We start from the raw sequence: 22,967 nt of genomic DNA, 5'->3' as shown, positions 1-22,967 counted from the left end.
ACTCTGGGCAATAGCTTGCTTAATCTCCACAACGGCCCCTCGCGGTGGGATGCCTGGCTTTCACCTTGCGAATACCCTGCCGGGGTTATCTCACAGGGGAATACCAGGACGGGTTCCCTAAGCAAGCGCTTAGAAACCGCTTGGTGATTTGCGCTATATAAATTCCTGCACATTTACATTTACATTTACATTTACATATTGGTAAAGACAGCATCGGCAAGATGAATACGGTACAAGAATTAATTACACGGTCATTCCATGCACGCCCACTGGAAGATAAACTACAGATAAAGAGGTTAGGACCTGATCGACCTGACCTACAACTCCAACAAGTTACCCAGGACAGAGGAAAATCTTACAATCGTAAATTCACAAACACCTGGTACACAAAAGCTGATTGGCTTACAGGGTGCCCTTCAAGAAACAGACTGTTCTGCTTCCCCTGCTTGCTGTTTAATGGTGACTTTCCTTGGACAAGAGAAGGCGTGATAGACCTGAAGCATCTGTCTGAAAAAATAAAGAAGCATGCACACACAAGAAAGCATATGGAAAACGTTACAAGACTGGGAATGTTGGGAGACGCACCGATTGAGCAGCACATAAGCGATGCATATCGCCAAACAATACAGAAACACAATGAAACAGTTGATAGGAATAGACACATACTATCAAAAATAATTGATTGCATTCGTTTCTGTGGTGCTTTCGAACTGGCATTGCGAGGCCATGATGAATCGGAAGGTTCCACAAATCCTGGAATATTCATGGGTCTTGTAGATTTAGTAGCAAGAATAGACAAGTAAATGGTAGCACATTTAGTAAGTGCTACAGTCTTTAAGGGCACCTCTAAAACGATACAAAATGAACTCCTGGAGTGTATGCTAGAAATAATGAGAAGCCATATTGTCCAAGAGTTGCAAAACACAGACTTTGTGGCTATTGAGGCTGATGACACAACTGATGTGGCCACACAAACGCAGTCCGTATTAGTCTTTCGGTACCTGGACAAGGGCTATAATGTTGTGGAGAGGTTCTATGGTTTCACTCATTTAAAAAACTCCACTGCAGAAACCATTACTGCAGCTATACTGCGTCAACTCAACTTCATTTTTCCAGAGCTGCAGCAAAGAAAAAAACTTATTGCACAAAGCTATGATGGTGCGTCCGTAATGAGTGGAAGCCATGGTGGCGTGCAGAAAAGAATTAGAGATGTCTACCCGAAAGCTCATTATGTGCACTGTCACGCCCACCAACTTAATCTTATTATGCAACAGGCAGTTTCAAAGATCTCTGAGACACAAATTTTCTTTCAGGATGTAGGAGGCATGGCAGCATTCTTCTCACGTTCCCCAAAAAGAATGGAAGCACTTCAGGAGATTGTGGACAAAAGGGTTCCGAGGGGAGCCTCAACTCGTTGGAACTATAACATACGTACAGTCCAACTAATATTTCAATATAGGGAGGACCTTGTGCAATGTTTGAAGCCATAGAAGCCAATGAAACCTTTGATTTCAAAAGTCACAGTGAAGCCCGTGGCTTTGCTAGAACACTAAAAGATAGAGAGTTTCAGTTCTTTCTGTTTTTATTTGAAAAGATAATGACAAAGGTCGAGACTTTATACAATCAGTTTCAAGGACGAGACGTAGATACTGTCTCTGTGAAAAGATATACCACGGAGTTTGTCGCAAGCATAAACACAGTGAGAGATGAGGTTGACAATTTAGACAGCCAACTGCCAGCGGCTTCAACTTTTTCAAACCACAGGAAAAAAATCACCACTCTGGTCCGAAGTGCAAAAGAGATCTGTGACATTGTAATTGTGCAGGCACAAGAGCGTTTTACTTTCACAAAACATTTGGGGAGTGCCGTATTATTGGAAAGTAAATACTTTGAAAAATATAATGAATCCTTCCCTGAGCATGCTCTGCATGAGGCCGTGGAAGCTTATCCGATGCTCAACCAAGAGGACCAGAAAAGTGAGTTGACAGTAATGTACTCAATGCCTGTGTACCAGAAAGCCAAAGATGGCAGGTCTTTGCTGTCTTTAATTCATGAACTTAATATGGAAAAGACATTTACAGAGACAGTAGCTTTACTAAAAATCGTCATTACAACTCCTATGACAACCTCAGAGGCAGAACGATCTTTTTCCGCCTTAAAGAAGATTAAGACATTTCTGAGGAACACCATGCTTCAGGAAAGACTCAATGCGTTGGCAATGCTCTCTATAGAGAGCAAGCTTGTTCAAAATATTGCTGACTTTAACATTCAAGTAATTGAAAAATTTGCTGCGCTTAAAGACAGGCGTGCTGAATTTAGATACAAAAAGTAAATATGTTGAATGGTGATAGTTTGTGACCTGTTTAGTTGGTTCTTTTGTTGTTTGCAGTTTAAACCAAAAAAGTTGTTTGTTTTGTTGTTTGCAGTTTAAATAAAAACAATCTGTGAGGTTCTCAGCATTGTATCTTGAAGTCTGTGATGAAGCTCTGTTGTTATACTGAATGAGCATCTACCTAGTATGTTATATGACAGCTCTTTAATAATCTAATCCCTGTACTTTCACAATTGCTTTATTAACCTTCCTGCTTTCTCAGATTTGCTTGGAAATGCACCATTTTTCCACTATTTTTTCAAAATTTTCTCGGGGGAATTCCCCCCGAACCCTCATTAGGGGGTTCGGGCTCGCTCGCTACGGTGCAGTATGATTAGCACTTTCCGCCTCACCACTTTCAAATGTCACCAGCCGCCACTGCCCGAGCGGTCTCCGGCCGTTTATTTATCCCTTCGGGACGAGCCCGCCCCGAGGGGTGTAGGGATGCATGAAACTGTTACATTGTAGTAGAGGGCCCAGGTGGCTCTCTACAGCCGGCAGGGCAGGGACCCAATGCAAAGTGCTCCATGCAGGTTCTAAGGTCCGGGGGCCAGGGGCCAGGTACAAAGTGCTGGTTTGTCGGTCTCTCAACAAGAAAGGACAATCTTTGATACATTTTTGTACAAAATACAGTTTGCAAATAAATAAGAGCACCATAACAACACATATACATTACATCAATATTAACATAAACTCACAGAGAAAAAAATTACTTTGTCAAAAATCTCTTAGCCCACTCCTAGTGCATGCTATCTTGTGATCAGGGGAATCTCTGCGCTGTACATGGAACTAAAGGAGCCTGATAGTCTGCCAATATCGGCTCCAGGAAAAAAGTAATAGTTCACTGAAAGAAGGGAATAACTCGAGAATCACAGGCCCCTCTTGGCCACACACATGTTACACCTAGTTTCCCAGGTCCAAATCTTATTCCCTAAATGTCCTAATTGCACTCTGTATCACAGCCAGGGGCCAAGCCTACCATCTGTGTCATGTCCAGCAGTCCAAGCAACCAACACCTCTCACTCTTTTCAGATACCCAAGGTGTTAAGAAACCGGTGGCACTGAGGATCCTTTTTTGACTTAAAAACATGATTGAGATGCCAACTCTGCCCGATCAGGATAGCTTTATCACAATAATAGCGTCCTAAGAGCCATAAAGGGCCATACAATAAATATTTACCTTTCCTAGCGTGCTGACTATCGAAAAAAGGTGACTTCCGCAGGATCGTGTCCGAGGCCACCTTACAACCACTCAATTAGGACATATAAAATAGGTAATATGCCAGATTCTATCAGTGGCAGGGCGCTCAGGTTATATTTTTATGCTTCTCCCTAGTGGTTGTATGACGATCCATCGGCCGCAACGTCCTCGCGGGCCTTCGCATCACGTCCAACACATCGTAAATTCAATTACATCGGCCATTTTGGCATCGCACGTCGTTGCGACGCAAATGCGGCCACAGCCTCGGATCGTGTGTTACATCGGCGATATTACATCGCGCGACATGACAACGCGATGTTTCACACAGCCAATGCGTTGCTGGGGGGTATATATGGTATATATTGAGTTGCACACCGTGTCTGCAGCCATTTGTGCCTGTGTCGTTGTGTGGACAGGCTTTGCAATCGGTAAGTCTCCAGTGTGCTGGTGTTTTATATCTTGAGACTTCGTTTTTAGTGCCCTTGTGCCCTATGTTTCACTCGTGCCATACCGGCGCATAAATAATGAGATTTCTCGTTTTTCGTGCCCCTCTGCGCTATGTTTCCCTCGTTTTTGTGTGCCCTAATGCCCAATGTTTCCCTCGTTTTTTGTGCACTTGTGCCCTATCTTTCCCTTGTTTTTCGTGCCCATATGCCCTATGTTCACCTCGTTTTTGTGTGCCTTAATGGCCAATGTTTCCCTCGTTTTTTTTGCACCTCAGCCCTATGTTTCAAACGTTTTTCGTGCCCCTCTGCGCTATGTTTCACTCGTTTTTGTGTACCCATCTGCCCTATGTTCACCTCGGTTTTGTGTGCCTTAATGCCCAATGTTTCCCTCGTTTTTTGTGCACCTCAGCCCTATGTTTCAAACGTTGTGTGTGCCCATCTGCCCTATGTTCACCTCGTTTTTGTGTGCCTTAATGCCCAATGTTTCCCTAGACCGGGGCTGAGCTTCACTTCCCACCGCTGGGCACGCCTCCTGCTCGCCGGTGTGTCACCGACTGGGAGGCAGCACGTGCCCCACCCATCGGCCGCTAGTCGCCACGCACTCTGCCTACACTCCAGAGGGCGGCGTGATTCATAATGGAATCTGCTCAGAAAGAGCAGGGCGCCTCCGTCCAGCTGAGATATGCGGATTTATATAGCGCGAACATTACCTGAAGGTGTCAGGGCGCTTTACAAAAGTACCAGTTGCAATACAAAAGGACTTTGGATTACCTGAGTTACATTATGAAACGGCATGTGAGCCCCAACCCATCCATCCCTTCATCCACCAATATCTTTCCATTCATCCATCCATTCATCCACCAGTATCCTTCCATTCATCCATCCATCCTTCATGCACGCATCCAGCCACTCATAAACCCACCCATCCCCTAGCAACCACCCAGCCATACATTCAGCCACCATCACCCATCCATTCTGCAACACCCACCATCACCCATCCATTCACTCATCCATCCATGCAGTATGCCACCCATCCACCCATCCCCATATTAATGCCACCCATCCATCCACCAATATCCTTCCATTCATCCATCCATTTATCCACCAATATCCTTCCACCCATCCATCCATCCTTCATGCACGCATCCAGCCACACCCAGCCATACAGTCAGCCACCATCACCCATCCATTCTGCAACATCCACCATCACCCATCCATTCACTCATCCATCCATGCAGTATGCCACACATCCACCCATCCCCTAGCAACCACCCATAATAATGTTCCTTGTAGCTCCGCCCATATTAATGTTCCTTTTTGCTCCATTTTGTTGACACATTTGCCAATTTGTCATGTTTTTCAACATTTTGTGTTTGTCATGTTTTTCAACATTCGCATCGCGCTGTGATTTATTAAACGTTATGTGACACTTGCCAATTTGTCATGTTTTTCATCATTCGCATTGCACTGTCATTTATTACACATTTTGTGACACAGTTGGCAATGTGTCATGTTTTGCATCGCTCTGTGATTTCTGTTTCAACGTTCGCATCGCGCTGTGATTTATTAAACGTTTTGTGACACACTTGCCAATTTGTCATGTTTTTCAACATTCGCATCGCACTGTCATTTATTACACATTTTGTGACACAGTTGGCAATGTGTCATGTTTTGCATCGCGCTGTGATTTCTGAAACATTTTCTGACACATTTGCCAATTTGTCATGTTTTTCACCATTCGCATCGGCAATGTGTCATGTTTTGCATCGCGCTGTGATTTATGAATTTCAACATTCGCATCGCATCATTTTCTGACACAGTTGGCAATGTGTCATGTTTTCCAACATGTTTTCCAACATCGCATCGCACTGTCATGTCTAACATCGCATGCGTTGTTGTTGCATGCGATGTTAATGACATCGCGCCGTCGTTGCATGCGATGTGAACGACGATGCGATGTAAAAATCGCGCTGTGATGGCACCGCGAGGTTTTGACTCCGATGCTGTGGGCGCTTCCCCTCCCTAGTTTGCCATACTCCAAATGCTTTACTAAAGTTCTGATGTAATCTCTTACGCTCTGTGACAGCTGCTTCAGGATGTACCTCCGCCCTGCGGATTCAACAGAACTTCCAATGAATTGTGGCATCTTCTGACCTTCCTTGCTGCGCACATGTCAATCTGCCCGGGCGGGGTCCCTTTCCTTTGGCTGCAGTCGGGTTTGAGGTACCAATCAGCTCCTATCAGGCTCGCCAAAATGTTACTCGAACATGAAATTCCTTTGAAAAACAAGAGACAAGAGACATTTAGCAAAACAGGAACAGTTAGTTTAACCCCTTGCGTTCTTCGGACGGCCCCCGGCCATCCGACGTCACGTAGGTGTGTTCGGTGGACGGCCGGGGCCCGTCCGAATCCCGCCCACTCATTAATTCGCCCGCACAACGGGGGAATTCGTGCAGTGCACAAGGGGTTAATTAAACAATGCGGTTGGGAGAACAGTTACAGGTAAAGGGTCTGAGGACTGTCTCAACTTACAGTCGATCTGAGATGAGTTTATATACAATTAATTGAATGCCATAAATGGTTCCAGTGATTCTTGTATGGTAAAGAATGTGTGTTTATGCCTTTGAGGCAAAAATTAAGTTATTCAATGGGGAATCCAGGAGGGCCACAAAATAGCATGGACACAAAGTGGCCATTGGGTAGCGTGTCCAGATGTCCGGCATGGGGAGCTCGTGTTCACTGCATTTACTGTGTGTGCTGTGTCCTGATTGGCTATATATTCCTAACTTATGTGGCATCTGACTTTATGGTGTTTTGGGATCGCCATACCCCTCGGACAATGTTTGCTTTATTAGGGCCAATCTCCCTGTACCATTGTGGTGTCACTGCACCTATATGTGGGATTTGATCTGGGATTTCCTGTTTCTTGCATTTGTTTGCCAGCTTTGTGCCACCATATTTGTGACCTGTCAATCAGCGACCTCAGGCCTAGGTCTCAGAGCCTGCCTGACTATGTATTTCTGAGTTTTGATTGACATGGAGTTTGTTTATTTAAAAAAATGCAAGTTTGTTTTTATACATCAATGTATCTTTCTTCATATTGACATTGGCTTTGTCAATATTAACACTGCATTGGATAAGAAAACTGTTTGGTTTGTTGTCTCTGAGCGGATTTTTCTTTCTCTCGGTTAGAAATGGGGGTCTCTAGTTGGCAAGGGCTTGCACCTTTGTCTAAGTAGGGACCCTTCTTCCTAGTCAGGATAAAGGAGTTACACTCCTAAAATAACCCCTGCTAACCCCCTTGGTAGCTTGGCACGAGCAGTCAGGCTTATCTTAGAGGCAGTATGTAAAACATTTGCACATAACCGACAGTACTACAGTGTAAGCACCACAAAAGGACACCAGACCAGTTTAGAAAAATAGCCAATATTTTTATATACAAGACCAAAAACGATAAGAATCAACAATACAGTACTTAAAAATCTACAGTTATCAAAATACGTTTTAAAAACAGTTCCTTGATGTCGATAGCTCCGTCCGGGGCTATCAAGGCGCTGTGAACAACCAAATCCAAACAGTTCAGGCTGGTCGCAGGGTCGCGGACCAGCTACAGTGTCTGGAAGACCCACAAACAGTACCTGTTAGAGATGCAGGGTGCCGAGGCCCTTGAAGTCACTCACGTTGGAGGTCGAGCTCCTTTCTGTGGGGATCAGGAGCACTGGCGTCCGCAGGCGTTGTGTGCTATGGTGCAAAGTGCAGCGGTGCAGCGTGCGGTGCCCTCAGGTCGCGGTGCAAGTAGCGGATCAGTGGCGACGTCAGATGGTGTTGTCGCTTAGACCAGGGTCGCGGTGCAAGGTGAAGGCAGGTCACGGTGCAAGCAGCGGCGTCGTCGTTGCTGAAGCACTGTCGTCAGCTGGTGAACGGGAGTCGATGGTGCCGGTGTCGGTAGGTCAAGGCTGCAGTGCGGGATGAGGGCGGTGCATCGTGTAACTTTAGAAGCGGTGCCCTCTAACCACGGTGCAAGAAGCTGCATCGATTTTGGCATGGAGCAGCTGCGTCGGGGAGGCCAAGGCGTTGTTGTGAAGCAAGGCGGTGCGGAGTGCGGTGCCCACAGGTTGCAGTGCGAGCAATGGCTCAGTGGCGGCTTCAGCAGGTGTCGTCGGTGAGACCAGGGTCGAGGTGCGACATTGCGGTGGTGCTCTCTGTGGTGCCCAGGCTTCGTCGTGAAGCAAGGCGGTGCATAGTGCGGTGCCCACAGGTCACGGTGTGAGCAGCAGCTTGGTGGCGGCATCAGCAGGAGTCGGCTGTACGACGTTGCTGCGGTGCCCTCTGTGGTACCTTCAGGACACGGAGTAGGCAGCGGCATCGTAGACGTAATCGAGTTGCTTTTCTTCTGTCGCAGCACAAAACACACAGTCCCCAGTGCTGAGGGCAGAGGAGCTTGAAGTCTTTGCTGTTCCTGAGTCTTCTTGAACAGGGGGCAAGCTCTACCTCAGGCCCTTGGAGAAACTCACAAAAGTAGATTGTAGAAAGTTCAGTCTAGTCCTTTCACTGCCCAAGACAGAAGCAGCCTCTGTAGGCCAACTCAGCAAAGCACAGAGCAAAGTTGTAGTCCCTCCTCACAGCTCTTCCAGCTCTTCTTCTTGGCAGTCTTCTTGATCCAAAAGAGTTCTAAAGTTCAGGGGTCTGGGCCCCAGTTTTTGTATCCAAAAATCCTTTGATCCTCTAGGCAGAGGGTGTCTCTGCCAGTCAGAACCAGTTCTGCCTTCTCTGGTGTGATTTCCCAGCAGGGGTTAGAGACAACATTTTCAGAGCCAGACCAGGCCCTCTGAGGTGCAAGGAAATCTCCCCCCTCTTCCCCCTTTGCAGCCGAGGTCTACTCAGCCCTTTCCTGACCTACCTAGACAATCGGGAGCCACCTTTGCCTCCTAGCCATCTGGCGTCCAAAACCCAGACAGGCAATCCACATTCCAGCAGAGGCACACGGAATGACTGAAAAATACCTACTTCCTAAAAGTGGTATTTTCAAAGACAGAATGTAAAATTCACCTTTACTAAAGATGCATCATTAGATTCTGAGTTCAGTCAATACTAAATTTTATTTTCCCACCTAGTTCCCAGGGCAAGTTATGTTTATAAGATGTTATAAACAAACTTCCAATTCTGTCCTATGGGGTACAGGTAGCCTTGCAATAGTGAAAAACAAAATGGTCTGTAATTCACTATCAGGACATGCCAAACACACACCAGGGCATGTCCCACCTTTCACATACACTGCAACCTGCCCACAGGGGTAATTTGGACCTACCTTAGGGGTACCTGACATGTAAGAAAAGGGAAGGTTAGGGACTGACTAGTGTGTGCACGGGCCAAGTTGACATGACAGTTACAAACTACGCGCAGACTCTGTAATGGCAGGTCTGAGGTAAATTTTCCGGGCTACTCACGTGGGTGGCACAATCCATGCTGCAGGCCTACGTGTAGCTGTGAGTGAAGGGCACAATGGGCAATGCAAATTCTAAATGAAATGGCGAGGTGGTAAGCCCCCATATGTTGAAAAAGACAAAAACGTTATTTAAACAGTTGGCAGAAGAGAAAGGATTGTAATTACTATCAGATAGTTCTGCAGCACAGGTGTAGAAGAGATTAAGGGGTCCATTACGATGGCGGGCAGACAAAGTCCGCCCGCAACCATAACGGTACATGGGACCGACCGCCAAAGGTGCGGCGGTCCCGCTGTGCCCAATAGGATGCGACCGCCACCCTGGCGGTCACATCACACATATTTAGCATTGTGGCGGGCGGTGCTTTGAGCAGCACCCGCCACATTCTTAAAATGTATGGTGTGCATTGGCATGCACAACGTGACAGGCACCACGTGGTGCCTGCCACCTTGTGTATGCCAATGAAGGGGAGTACCATGGGTACCCCCCAAGTGCAACCCTCCCCAGGGACCCGCAACGGGCCTCCAAAGTTTTTACCACATGCGTTTCCATGGCGGAATCTCCGCCATGGAAAGGCATTCCACCGTATGCATACTAATATGGATGGCCACCATATTGTGATACAAAGAATATACCTCCCTCACGACTTAAATAACATTACTTTCTATTTCAAAATGCATTTCATTATGGGCTATTGAACGAGGAAGACAATAACATATTACAACATGATCATTTCAACTTTTTTATTTATTTTTACTATGTCTTAATTCATTTATCTTAGTTCATTTGTAATATTTGTATATAAAAAATACATATTCATATTATTTACAAAAAATTCTCAAGTACAAACACATTTTCTACAATCATAATCTATTCATCCCCAGGTAGAGAACAACCCACACAAACATCACACACACATATATACATTACATTCATAACCCATCCAGAAGTACACAAGGCTATCCCACAATGGCCCCTCGCGACGGGATGCCTGGCTTTCACCTTGCGGATACCCTGCCGGGGTTATCTCACAGGGGAATACCAGGACGGGTTCCCTAAGCAAGCGCTTAGAAACCGCTCGGTGATTTGCGCTATATAAATTCCTGTACATTTACAAGTTACATGTTTAGCTGGTTATAGTCTCAATGGCCCTATATTGGGCTACTGCTAATTAGTAGGCTTGAAAAAGGACTCAGTCAACGCGTTTCGGTGGCATAAGAAGACACTGAGGCCACCTTCATCACAACCCGCCAATTATCACACCAAGAGTTCTCAACACCCTCGGATTACTGTAGTAGAATGTTCTAAGTGGGGCTCAATACTCATCACTAATAGGTGGGATACCCCCCACACTATTTAACATTTTAAAAAGTCTGCCCGATTCCAACAAACTGTATATCTTCTCTGTTCCTTAATACAAGAATTTGATACTAGAAAAACCCACTGCTACACCTCAGGATATCTTAGCTCTGTAGAGATATTTGCGTCACAGTGGTCTTCTAATTTTTCAAGCGTGGATAACTGTAATATTTTCACAAGGGGCCATAAACCCAGGACGTGTCCTCCTTTTCTAGCTTTGTTTTAGCACTTTTACAAGTGGCTTGTTGGTCCCCCAGAGTCGCGTGTCGCAGTGATCCGTAAGGAGAGGCATTCCACCGCATTCATACTAATATGGATGGCCACCATATTGTGTCCCTTTTCTGCCCAGCCGGCAATCCGACCTGTGGAAAAGCGGCGGACGGTATTTCAGGCTGCCGAAATGCTCCTCGCCATGCTAATATGGCCAGGGGTGAACCAGGGACATTTTACGGGCGATCCGCCAGATATCATAATGGGCTGCTAAATGTCTAGAATGTGTAACCCCTTTTTGCGCGCTGGTCTGGTTATAAAAAAGGAATGAGAGGTGGTCTTGATTTGGTTCTCTTTAGATAGATGATATTACATATTTGACAGAGATGATAGAAATGCGGGTTGACCCATCATGGGATTTGCATTAAATAAGTGATTGTTTGCAGCAGTGGCATTCAACTGCTTAAAAGAGAACTCTCCTTTCAAAAGGGAAAGGCCAGGAAAATGCAAAATAACCACAGTCTACAGTAGCAGTGGTGAACAGAGAATGCGCAAAATCTGATAAAAAGGAACTAGAACAAGGGAAGAATTGGCCCAAAACCTATAGCCATAGTTTATTAGAATTTAGTAACTGTATGCAAACAGAGTAGCATTTTCTGTCACTGTGCAAACACTGTGGCTTTACATCACCTGAAGTAGACAGAGTAAGACACATACCTGATGCCACAACTTCTAGAAGGGTTGCTTCTCTGCAGTGTATTTGGACGCACTGCCAAGTGTATATTGACATAAATAAATTGAATAAACTGTTCAGTATAGCCAAGCCTCAAGGACTTTATGTCAAGCTAGGAGAAGGAGCAAACAATGAACAATAGCTGGGAGTATATTGACTGTGGAGGACATTTTGTTGTTAGCTAAGGAAGAAAGAAAAAGACAGGGCTTAAATGCGAATAGTGAATTCAATTTCTGGCTTGAAGGAAGAGACGGTGGCGGGAGTGGTCCCCCAACCCAGGAACAAAGCATCCATTCCGCAAGGACTGTTTAGCCTGCACTTTATTTTCCACCACCTCCTCAAACAACTTTAGTTTACCCATCCCTTTCAGGCCCCTACATACACTGTGAAAGAAATAACACAAACAAACAGGCACTCACTCTAAAACCAGGCATATCACATGTTCCTTTTTTCATATATCCCTGGAAGGGGATTTAACTAGCGTATCTGACATGGCAACTAGCCCCAGAGAAAATGGCTAATAGAATCCTGGTCTTGAATGGACACCTAGCATTTGGAGGGGACATGCCACATGCTTTTAAAACACGGCCCCAACTTTGACTTTTGGCCTAAGCGAGGATTTAGGGCTAAGTGCAGAAGAGAAAGACAATATGGAGTAGCGCGAGCAGTTAGCTTATCTGAGGAGGGAGGCAGACGAGTTCCAGGAAGAGGTGAACACTGAAAGGGAAGAAATACAACGCTCCATTAATAAACATCAGGGTAAGATAGATAATAGGAAACAGCTGATACTTATAAGGTAGGATATAGTAGCAGATGGCCTTTGGTAAAAAGTGCATTCGAAATTCCACAGGAAAGAGATTGAACAATACTGACTAATAGTATGGATGTCATAGAAAATAGATTGATAAATTGGTTAGAGTCTGTCAAGGATACATTTAATGATTAGCAGTGAACATTTTTGATTTTTCTCAGGTTATATCCACGGTGTAGAAGTCAGGCGAGTCAGTGGCTTAGTACATTTTAAGGTACAATGAGGCATGGGATAATAGTGCAGGGGTACCATTCATTAAAATTTAAAGTTTTAGCTATTCTGACACTTATGAATGGATTGTTAGCTTCTGTGGCCCATAGTTGTAAACTGTGCCACTGTGATTGCTCTAATAAAGGATATCAAGAGTTGTGCATGCCTCTGATAACTATGGAAAGGGATGGTATTTTCCAGGTAAAGAAAGACACAGAGAAAAATGACAAAAGGAAGATGTTGCAGCAAGTATAAAGAGAGGAGAGCCCAGAAGGAATGTACAATCAGGGGTCCCAGTATTGACAGAATGAAGGACAAGGATACCAGAGAAAAGACAAGAGTAGGGATCAGTGTTATTTTTGCCAGAGGTACCGGCACTAGGTCCGACATTGTAGAAGTTGTAGAGATAGAAGAGAAAGAATGGGAAATAACATGAACGAGAAAATGACAGGTATAATAACATGACAAAAACAACAGGAATGACAGGTTTTGACAGGAATGAGGTCCAGCCATCAGCACCACCCATGCCCAGAGACATCAAGCAGACACAGCACTCCATGAGGAACCCTTTCCAAGAAAAACATGGATCAGCATAGGACAAGGCTTAGAGAGAGATGGTGACCCAGATTGGAGAAACCCCAGCCCAGTGTTTTATGATGAAGGTATCAGATACACCTGAGGAGAATCCCATTTTTCCAATTAAGGTAGGAGGTAAAGAGATCAATGTCCTAATATACAGTGGCTCAACCCTACCAGCAGCAAGAAACAAGCTAGGTCCTAGCAGTGGCGATAAAGTAACTATTGTAGTTGTGAATGGAATGCGGATGCATGAAGAGTTAACACAACCCTACAATATCTGTTGATGATTTGTCTATGATACATCAGTTTTTCCTTTACAAGAAGTGCTCATCAATTTGCTGGGGGAGCCCTCCTCTGTAAATTGCATGCAGCATTATATTTTTCGGGAAATGGGATTTACTTACAAGTACCTGAGGACAGGTTAGAATTGGCTAATAAAGCACTTACTACTTGTTATTTAAGTGAGGATTTTGTGCTATGTGCACCCGCTGTCTTGTCTCTCTCTCCAACACGTTACCAATGGACTCCATTACGGGGATATTTCTATAACAACAGGTTTCAAGAACTGTTTAAATACAGCCTTGACACTGAGAGTGATTTGGTCATGCATTTTGTGCAGTTGATATTAGTACCTGGGCCCGTACACTGTACTGTATAATTTTTCAGAGGACCAGTGCCTGAATGTCACACCAACATGGCATACAAACATTAATACTGGACAATGGAGTTGCTCAAGGCCACATTGTAAGTAGGAAAAGAAGGGTGTGCAGTGGGAATTGAGCTAGGACCATGGGAAGAGAGGTTACTTCAAGTACCAGCTTCAAAACAAGCAACTGTCTATAGCTGTAGCACCAGGGGCCAGATGTACAACAGTTTTTTGTGGTCGCAAACGGGTTTAAAGCCAGTTTGCAACTGCAAAAAATGAGAGGCCCATGTACCAACCCTAATTTGCGAGTCGCAAACAATTTGCGACTGGCCAAATAGGGTTTAGCGGCTCGCTATTAGGAAGGGGCGTTCCTTTCCTAATAGCAACTCCACAAGCAATGTAAGAATGTTTTGCAACCGCAATTGCGGTCTCAAAACACTTGCAGTATACCATCCTTCTCCAAAGGGTGGTAAAGCACTCGCAAACAGGAAGGGGTCCCTAGGGGACCCCTTACTCTTTGGGAATGCATTCGCAAACATTTTTTAAGGGCAGGCAGTGGTCCCAGGAACCATTGCCTGCCCTTTAAAAATGAAAATGAAAAGATACATTTTTATTTTTTTAATGCATCCCGTTTTCCTTTAAGAAAAACGGGCTGCATTTAAAAAATAACTGTGTTATTTCAAAGCAGTCCCAGACATGGAGGTCTGCTGACCCCAGCAGGCCACCATCCCTGGGAGTGCTAGCCATTCTCAATGGGGTCGCAAATTGCAACAGCCTCATTAATATTCATGAGGCATGCAATTTGCGACTCCATTGGGAATCCCTAACAGTTTCTCAAACACTGTATTACAAAGCATTTTGCGAGTTGCAAGTTGTGTCACAAAATGCTATGGTCGTACATCTGGCCCCAGGTGTCTACCATAAAGATTTGAGCTCCATGGTCAAATGCCTTCAGGACTTCCCAAGAACTAAGGATTTTATATTTCCTTTGGAAATTGTATCTGTGTTGGGAGACAGTGAAGGATGGTGTTTTACATTGTGCATACTCAGAAATGACAGGACCAGAGTTTTTGACAAGCTTGAAGGGAATATGGCTTTACAGTGGACTAAAACATAGAGGCCCATTTACGAGGAATTGATGTAGGGCAGTGCCGCTAGTCTTCTTGCTGCGCTGCCCTACGCCAATGTGAAAGGGCAGTAATGCCCAGTATTTATGAAATATGGTGCGTTTGTGTCCTTTCCCTCTGCCCTGCCGCACACTTTGCTGCCTAGAATCAATGTGGGCACCCTTACACCAGGAAGGGTGCCTCTGTTGCAAGCAGGATTGTTTTTGTGCAGGAAGGGACATCTTTCTGCACAAAAACCATCAAGAGAGGCGTTTTCCTCATTCTATGTGTGGTGGAAAGAGGAAAAATGAGGAGAAATGAAAAATAAAGTCCTTGTTACGCCTGCTCTGGGGAGGTGTAAGGTTTCGGTGCTTCCCCAGGTTTACATGATTTTGTAAATCCGGGGCAGCGTCAGAATCCATAGGTGTTGCGTGGGAACACCAACCGCAACATCCATGGAATGCCTCCTTGCTACAGAGTAAGGCAACGCAGTGTAAAACTTACTCGATATCTATGAGGCCATACAAAGCCACGCAAGGTGGCTTTTTGTTGACTCAAAGATAAGATTGGGAGTTCTTCACCACCGGAGCGCCCAAAAAAGATATGCTCCGACAGATTAGGCTTCTTGTAGATAAGCCCCTCAGTTCTTGAGCAAGTGAACTCTGAGGTTTGGGCTAAATACAAAAATGTGGCAGGATTGTTGAAAACATGCCCTCCCCATAAACTGACACTTAAGAACAATGCAGAATTACCTATGTGCGTCAGTCCAGACTGTCACCTCAGGCAGAAGAGGGAATAAAACCTGTGATTGAGTCTCTCTTACAACAGGGTATCATTAAAAAAAAACACTAGCCCCTGTAATAGCGCTATTATTTCATTGACCAAGGGCAATACAGGACAATATAGGTTCATACAGGATTTACGCCAGATAAACAACTTTGTGGTTCTCTTAGCACCTGTTGTGCCTGACACCAATAATATATTATCTTCTATACCTGTAGAGACAGAGTTCTTTTCGGTCATAGATCTCTCCACTGCATTTTTCAGCATTAGAGTTCATCCAGAGAGTGAGTTCCTCTTTGCCTTTATGCTAAATGATATACAGAACACCTTCACACGATTATCTCAAGGTTTCACTGACAGTCCCATGGTATGCCCATGCAGTAAATAGAGACTTGGACAGCCTAAACTTGGGAGGTGGTAGCGTGGTCTTGCAGTACGCTGTTGACCTCCTTGTGTCATCTCAATCACTTGAGGCCTGTAAAAAAGACACTGTAGCTCCTATGAACCACCTCCAGGGGAGAAAACACAAAGCCTCATTGTCAAAATTTCAGTGCTGTCAGAAAGAAGTGACTTACCAGGGTTATGTAATATCCAAAGGTACATGCCACATATAACCTGATAGAATAAAAGTGATTCTGAGCTTGCAGCCCCTGTCCACTAAGAAAGGAAAGATGTCCTTCCTGGGGATGATGAACTAATGCCGCCAGTGGATATTTGAGTACTAAGATGCCATCTTGAGACAATGTAAGCTACAAGATATATCCAACAACATTATATGGACTAATAACAGTGCAGACTGTTTCAAGAAACTGAAAGAGCCCTTGTGTACTGCGCCAGAATTGGGGCTGCCTGATTTCAAACTGTCCTTCAATCTCTTTGTGTCAGAGCAAAATGGCATTTCAAATGGTGTGCTGATACAGCAACATGGCTCTGGAAAAGACCTGTGGCGTATTACTCTGTGACTCTGCCTTCAGCATTGACTCGGCATACTGCTTTTTTAAGAGTGGTGCTGCTGCAAGTGTGATGTTAGAGAGGACGGCTCCTATTGTGTTGCACTACCCTTGTATTCTTTTTGTGCCACAATTGGTACAGTTGGTGATGTCATCTGTAGCATCACAACGTTGTTCGGCTGCCAGGCGCACAGGTTATAAGGTCACCTTGCTGTCTAACACTAATATCCCCATTAAAAGATGCAAACCTGTTAATTTGGCAACATTATTCCCTGAACTAGGGGATTCTGATGAGGCCCTCTAACCATGACTGGATTGAGGTTGTGGAAACATGCACCACACCAAGACCAGGTTTCTAAAAGACACCATTGGAAAATGCATACTATGAGTGGTACAGTGATGGTTCCCCCAGAAGACTAACAGACACTGATTACAGAGAAGGTTTTATGCTATTACAAAAGTTGACACCATTGTTGTAGATGCAGCTCTGCCACCTGGCACGTCTGCCCACTGTATCCTATAACAAGGCATTCATCCTAGCTGAGGGGAAAACTGTTAACATTTACTCTGACTCAGGTTATGCATTTTAAGTTATCCATGATTTTGGCCAGCTGTGGCAGTATTGTGGTTTCATAACAGTAGCAAGACACCCCATTCCAAATGGTCCTTTAGTAAAGAACTTGTTTAAAGCAATACGTCTACCCCACATGATAGCGGTAATAAATTGTGAAGCTCATACATGAGCTAATACTAAGATCCCCAGAGGTAACGCCATGGCTGATAAAGCAGCAAGAGGCAGCATGTTACAGAGAGTACAGAAGGTGCCTTCACTGGCCAAAAGCATAACAAATTCGGCTCATTCCGAGACAATTGTTGCTAACTGATGTGAAGGAAGCACAAAGGTCTGCAACACAAGATGTGGAGAGAGAGTGGATTGATGCTGGATGTGAGCAGAATAATGAGGGATTGTGGGTTCACCGGGATGGGAGGACAGCGTCCCCACACCGTATGTTCCTTCCCCTTACAAGGCTTGCACATGGACCCACCCACAAGGCAGAAGCAGGGGGATGAATGTGCTAATTAGACAGAAGTGGTTTGCACCGGGAATAACAGCATTCACTGCACAATTCTGCTTCCAATGTCTTGTCTGTGATCGGTCCTCTGCTGCACATGATCACTTGCCAGTACCATAGGGTCCCTTTTTCAATGTACAGATTGATTTTGCTTATATGCCCCTAGGGAATGGATTGAAATATTTGCTGGTGTGTGTGGATCAATTTTCGAAATGGGCGGAGGCATTTCCCACAAGGGAGAATGATACAACAACTGTTGTTACGATGCTTAATGAAAGATATTATACCCCGGTTTTGGGTCCCCCAAGGCATAAATAGCGACAGAGGTGGTGAGTTTGTGGCAGCAGTTGTGCAATAGATGTGTGACTGTTTGGGAATAGAGTGGAAACTGCATGCCCCTTACCACCCCCAACGTTCAGGCCAGGTGGAGAGGATGAACTCCACAATAAAAAATAGATTAGCAAAGACAAATGATGTAACAGGCCTGAAATGGCCTGAAGCTCTGTCTTTAGTTCCGCACGCCATAAAGGCGACACCCTCTAGAACAACTCTTTTGCCCCTCCCATGTGGTACTGATGGGGCGGCCTATGTCAGTAGGGGTGAGGCTGCCTCTCACAACATCCCAAGCAGCACTGCTGTGGATGGATGAAAATATTTTTGACTAAGCTGTACAGTTATCAGTGGTCTTGAGGCATCACCCTCTCCTGGTGGAGGAAGCTTTGCCCTATCCTTCCTCAGAGCCCACATACCCTTTTAAAGCTGGAGACATTGTCATGATGAGAAAAATAAATGATGTTTCTCTTAATTCTAGGTGGACTGGACCCCACATCATGCTCCTGGTGATCATGGTGACGCAGATGGCAGTAAAGGTGCAGTGAAGTCCTGAGTAGATTTATGGAACAAGATGAAGGGTTGCACCAACAAAACCTAAGAAAGAACTACCTGTAATGGATAAGCACCTGCTACCCGTGGAGCAGCGCAACATACCAGAAAAGGAGGAGACAGACCAGACAACTTCCAGGAGCTCGGCTGTGGACCCATCCCCAAGTGTTGCAGATATGGGGACACCAACAGATGCTTTTGAGGGAAGCACACAACGAACATTGAGACTGTAGACCCAAAATGCCTTCCTCTACTGTGGTTAGCTCAGGCACTCCAGGATGCAGTGAAAACTCCACAGAGGATGGTATCATTCTTGAGAGATTAGCCAGGATATCAGCCATGGAAGCCAAAATCCTGGCTATAGAAAGGGAAAGGACTGAGATGGGTTTAGAAAACATCAATGGTGGCAGCAGATTCATAAATAGGGATAGAGAGGAAACGTTTGACCCTAAAATCCCAGAATGTATTGTCCCCAAATATGTTGAGGGTGATGATATCAACAAGTGGTTCACAGCCTTTGAGAGGCTTTGTAGAATGGAAGCCATAGCCAAAAGTATTGGGACTCCCTACTTTGGGAGCTGTTCTCAGGGAAGTGTAGGGATAGACTCCTTACACTGAATGAGGCCGCAATTGAGTCCTATGACCTCATGAAGGATACCCTGATTGAGGGCTATGGACACACCACTGAGGAGTACAGCTTTAGGTTCAGGGAGACTCACAAAACCTAAAGTCAGACCTGGGTTGATTTTGTTGACGTCTCAATCAATACACTAGGTGGCTAGTTAAAAGGAAAGAAGGTGCAAGACTACAAAGGGCTCTACAATGAGATTATGAATGAGTACATATTAGCAAACTGTACATCAGAAAAGTTACATCAACATCTAGTAGATACATAACTTTCTGGTCCCAGATAGATGGCTAAGAAATCCTACAAATGGGTTAGAACAAGGATTCTACCAGCCAATCAGGGGTGTTATATTTCATATCGGTACCCTGATATAGGTCTAGGGAACATCGTACACTTTTCCTACATCGTCTCCCCGAGATTGCATATGAAAGAGCCTTATAAGGACATAACTCCAAATAAGGACAGATTGCCTTGTTTGGACAAAACGCCTTATAAGGACTATAGCCTTTTATGGACTAAACCTTTCACCTAGTTCCATGCTGAGGTTGGATTTTTCCCAATCGATATTGCTAAGATGTCATCCTTAACACATATTAATAATTTATGATTACACACTACAGGAGGTCCACTTCACCTCTCCCATTGACGCGCAAGGTTTAATCCCCAACATCATCCTCATACTGAACAATGAGGAACATAAGCACATAGACTGTATAAATACAGCACCTGTTGCTATCAGTAAGCAGGCGAGAACCGAGACTTCAAGGCCGACACACTGACCAGAGACGCTGCAGCTCTGACATGCTATTGCTCCAGCTGACAGTGGTCTGACGATCCCTTGCGGGGTGTCCAGCTCAAGTCCAGGACGAAGTCCCACACTCTCACTATTCAGGTATGGGGGTTTAGACTAAATACTAGTGGGATTTTTGGCTCTTAGAATTAGGCTTAGGCTCTTTCGCACCTACTAACATGCTAGGTACACTTAAGTACATCTAGACAGGCATCTTAGGAGTACACACTTTATTTTATAAAATCCATTTCATATTCATGTATGTGTTCATGACTAATACAAAATGGTAGAACAAATAATATTTCTTCTTATTCACTGTACTGGTGGTTCTATATCTCTGCTACTATATTACAGTTGTAGCAGCACACTTATTTTACATGAGAAGAACTACGGTACAATAAATTCTTGTTGTGAACACGCTCAACTGTTTCTTCTGTGTATCTCTCTGGGAGCAAAACAAGCAAGCACGAGTAACTGGGTGAAAAATAGTATATTGTTTCCATGAGTCTGAGGTTATTATGTTCTGAAGTTGCACAAACTAATCTCTCTGATAACAGGAGATTCTAGTAGCACTGCGAGCTGTGAAAACATAGGCTGATATATTTGGTGGGGATGTACAGACTCAGTTTGTCACCAAGACCACAGTATATGTTATCCGTAAACAGCATAGGTCCTGCATGAAAGGGTACTATCGGAACTACATTACATGGTGCCCAACGTTATCTAATGGCTAACCCTGGGCAAAGTACTACGCTACGCTCACGTAGCTTACGCAACATTGCACTACGCGAATTGCATGTAGCACAGTGCAAACACGCGTAGCTTAGCGGTCATTTTTTGCTTGCTCGTGGTCCTCAACGTCAAGTTGGCGACCGCGTGTGAGCAAAATTACATCCCGGCGAGACTTTTTGCTCGTTCGCGATCAGCAATATAAAGTTGCCAATCGCGAGCGTGGAAAATAAACCTCCCGGCGGGATTCTCAACGTGGGGAGGTCAGGTTTCTCATTGCGAGTGGTCGCGTATGCTCACGACCGCTCGCGATGAGAAACTACCAGTCCGCGTTGAGAAAGCTGCCGCTCGAGTTGAAATCTACTCGAGCAGCAGAAAACGACTGCTTGCACTGTGCAAGATGCGGTTTGCACTGATTGCACAGTGCGGACAAGCATCCGGCACTGTGCAATCAGTGCGAACAGCATTTTGCACAGTGCACTACGCAGTTCGCGTAGCTCGCATAGTGCGAAGTGCACTTCGCGCTGCTACACAAAGTAAGCCTAGGGTTACTAATGGCACCCAACATGTCAAACATGGTTGGCCCAATGTGGTAAATACATGGCACACTTACTCAACAGTAGAACCTGAGTAGCTCAGTCATGCTTATTCTCAGAGACCCTACTTACAAAACCCAGAGATGTCTGGAGTAGGTGGGAATAAAAACAGCCACAGCTGAGTAGGTGAGATATCCTATGTATTGGCTGTTGGTTAATCAAGTTTGAAGGAATATTCCCAAAATTGTGCATAAAAACTTTGCATAAAACCTTTCATAAACTTCCTTGGAAAGTTAGCCTGCGTTCTAAACACAATGGTTGAACAAGAGGAAGATTTAAACCATCTAGCCCAGGGACTTACTCAGTCTGGTGAGGAAGATGCAGATGCAATACATATTGTGCCCAGAGTAAGACAAACTCTTACAGTTAAACTACTCAAACATAGGTTACCACCCAGAGGAGGTGTAGTAATATTCGTGATAGAGGCACACAAAGATTTCAAAACAGAGGTATTCTACTCATGGGTTACATTCCCAGAAGCAGATGCTGTAACAAAACGTTTTCATTACTACACACATGAAGAAGTTCCAGCGGCTTACACTCCGTTTGAGGAGATTGAGATTCCGCTTACTTTCCAGGAACATCATTTCTGGTTTAATGGCGCCCTAGCCCACATAAGAACAAGAGCAAGGCTTGGTCTTTTAGGAATACCAGGAGCAACATGGCCGATATTAGTGACCTATGCACCACATCCAGACTCTGACACAATGCCAGGGGAAACATCCTTTACAATGCAACTTTTACAACGCACTACCATTACAACGCAACTTTTACAACGCAAAAGCTTTTACAACGCATGTATTTACAACGCATGCTTTTACAACGCAGATGTTATTACAACGCATGCCATTACATCGTAAGTATGTTTTAAGGTAAGTTTAAATTTTTTCTTTAAAATGAGTAAATGTTATAATATTTAATTTTAATTAATACTCTAGTATTTAATAAAAATGTGTAATGAGTATATTTTTTAAATATTTAAAATAATAATTTTTCATTTAAAAAAATACTCAAATATTACAAAGAAAAAGAGTATATATTTATACATTAATAATATTTTAAGAAAAATTAATACGCAAGTATTACATTTAAAAATGAAAATTATTATAAATTAATACAATTACTAATTAAATTATAAATATACATTAATAATTTTTTAAGAAAAATAATACTCAAGTATTAAATTAAAAAATGAAAATTGAAATTATTATTATTTTTTTAATTGGTAATATTTATTTTAAATTAATACTGATTTTAATATAAATTTTGAATTCGATTTTTATTAAATAATTATTTTAAAGTAATAAACAATTATTAATTAAATTATGAGTAATGAGAAAATTAATACATTTTAGTTTAAAATATATATTAAATTTTATAAATGAAAGATTAATGTTAAAATATAGTAATTTAAACCAGA

At 44.0% G+C, this 22,967-nt stretch overlaps 1 long non-coding RNA gene across 2 annotated transcripts in view; it reads left to right on the top strand.

Annotated features, from left to right (window-relative positions):
• LOC144754885 (uncharacterized) overlaps positions 1-20,646 on the top strand; it is a 72,993-nt gene extending 52,347 nt beyond the window's left edge. For both annotated transcript variants that reach the window (XR_013594778.1, XR_013594779.1), the window contains one exon: positions 18,734-20,646. This is a non-coding gene — a long non-coding RNA (uncharacterized LOC144754885). The remainder of the gene's footprint in view (positions 1-18,733) is intronic.
• The last annotated feature ends 2,321 nt before the right edge of the window (positions 20,647-22,967 follow it).

This window comes from Lissotriton helveticus, chromosome 5_1, assembly GCF_964261635.1.
Source record: "Lissotriton helveticus chromosome 5_1, aLisHel1.1, whole genome shotgun sequence".
Classification (NCBI taxonomy): Eukaryota; Metazoa; Chordata; class Amphibia; order Caudata; family Salamandridae; genus Lissotriton; species Lissotriton helveticus.
The sequence above is the reverse complement of the archived record's forward strand: the minus strand, read 5'-3'. Positions and strand labels throughout refer to the sequence as shown.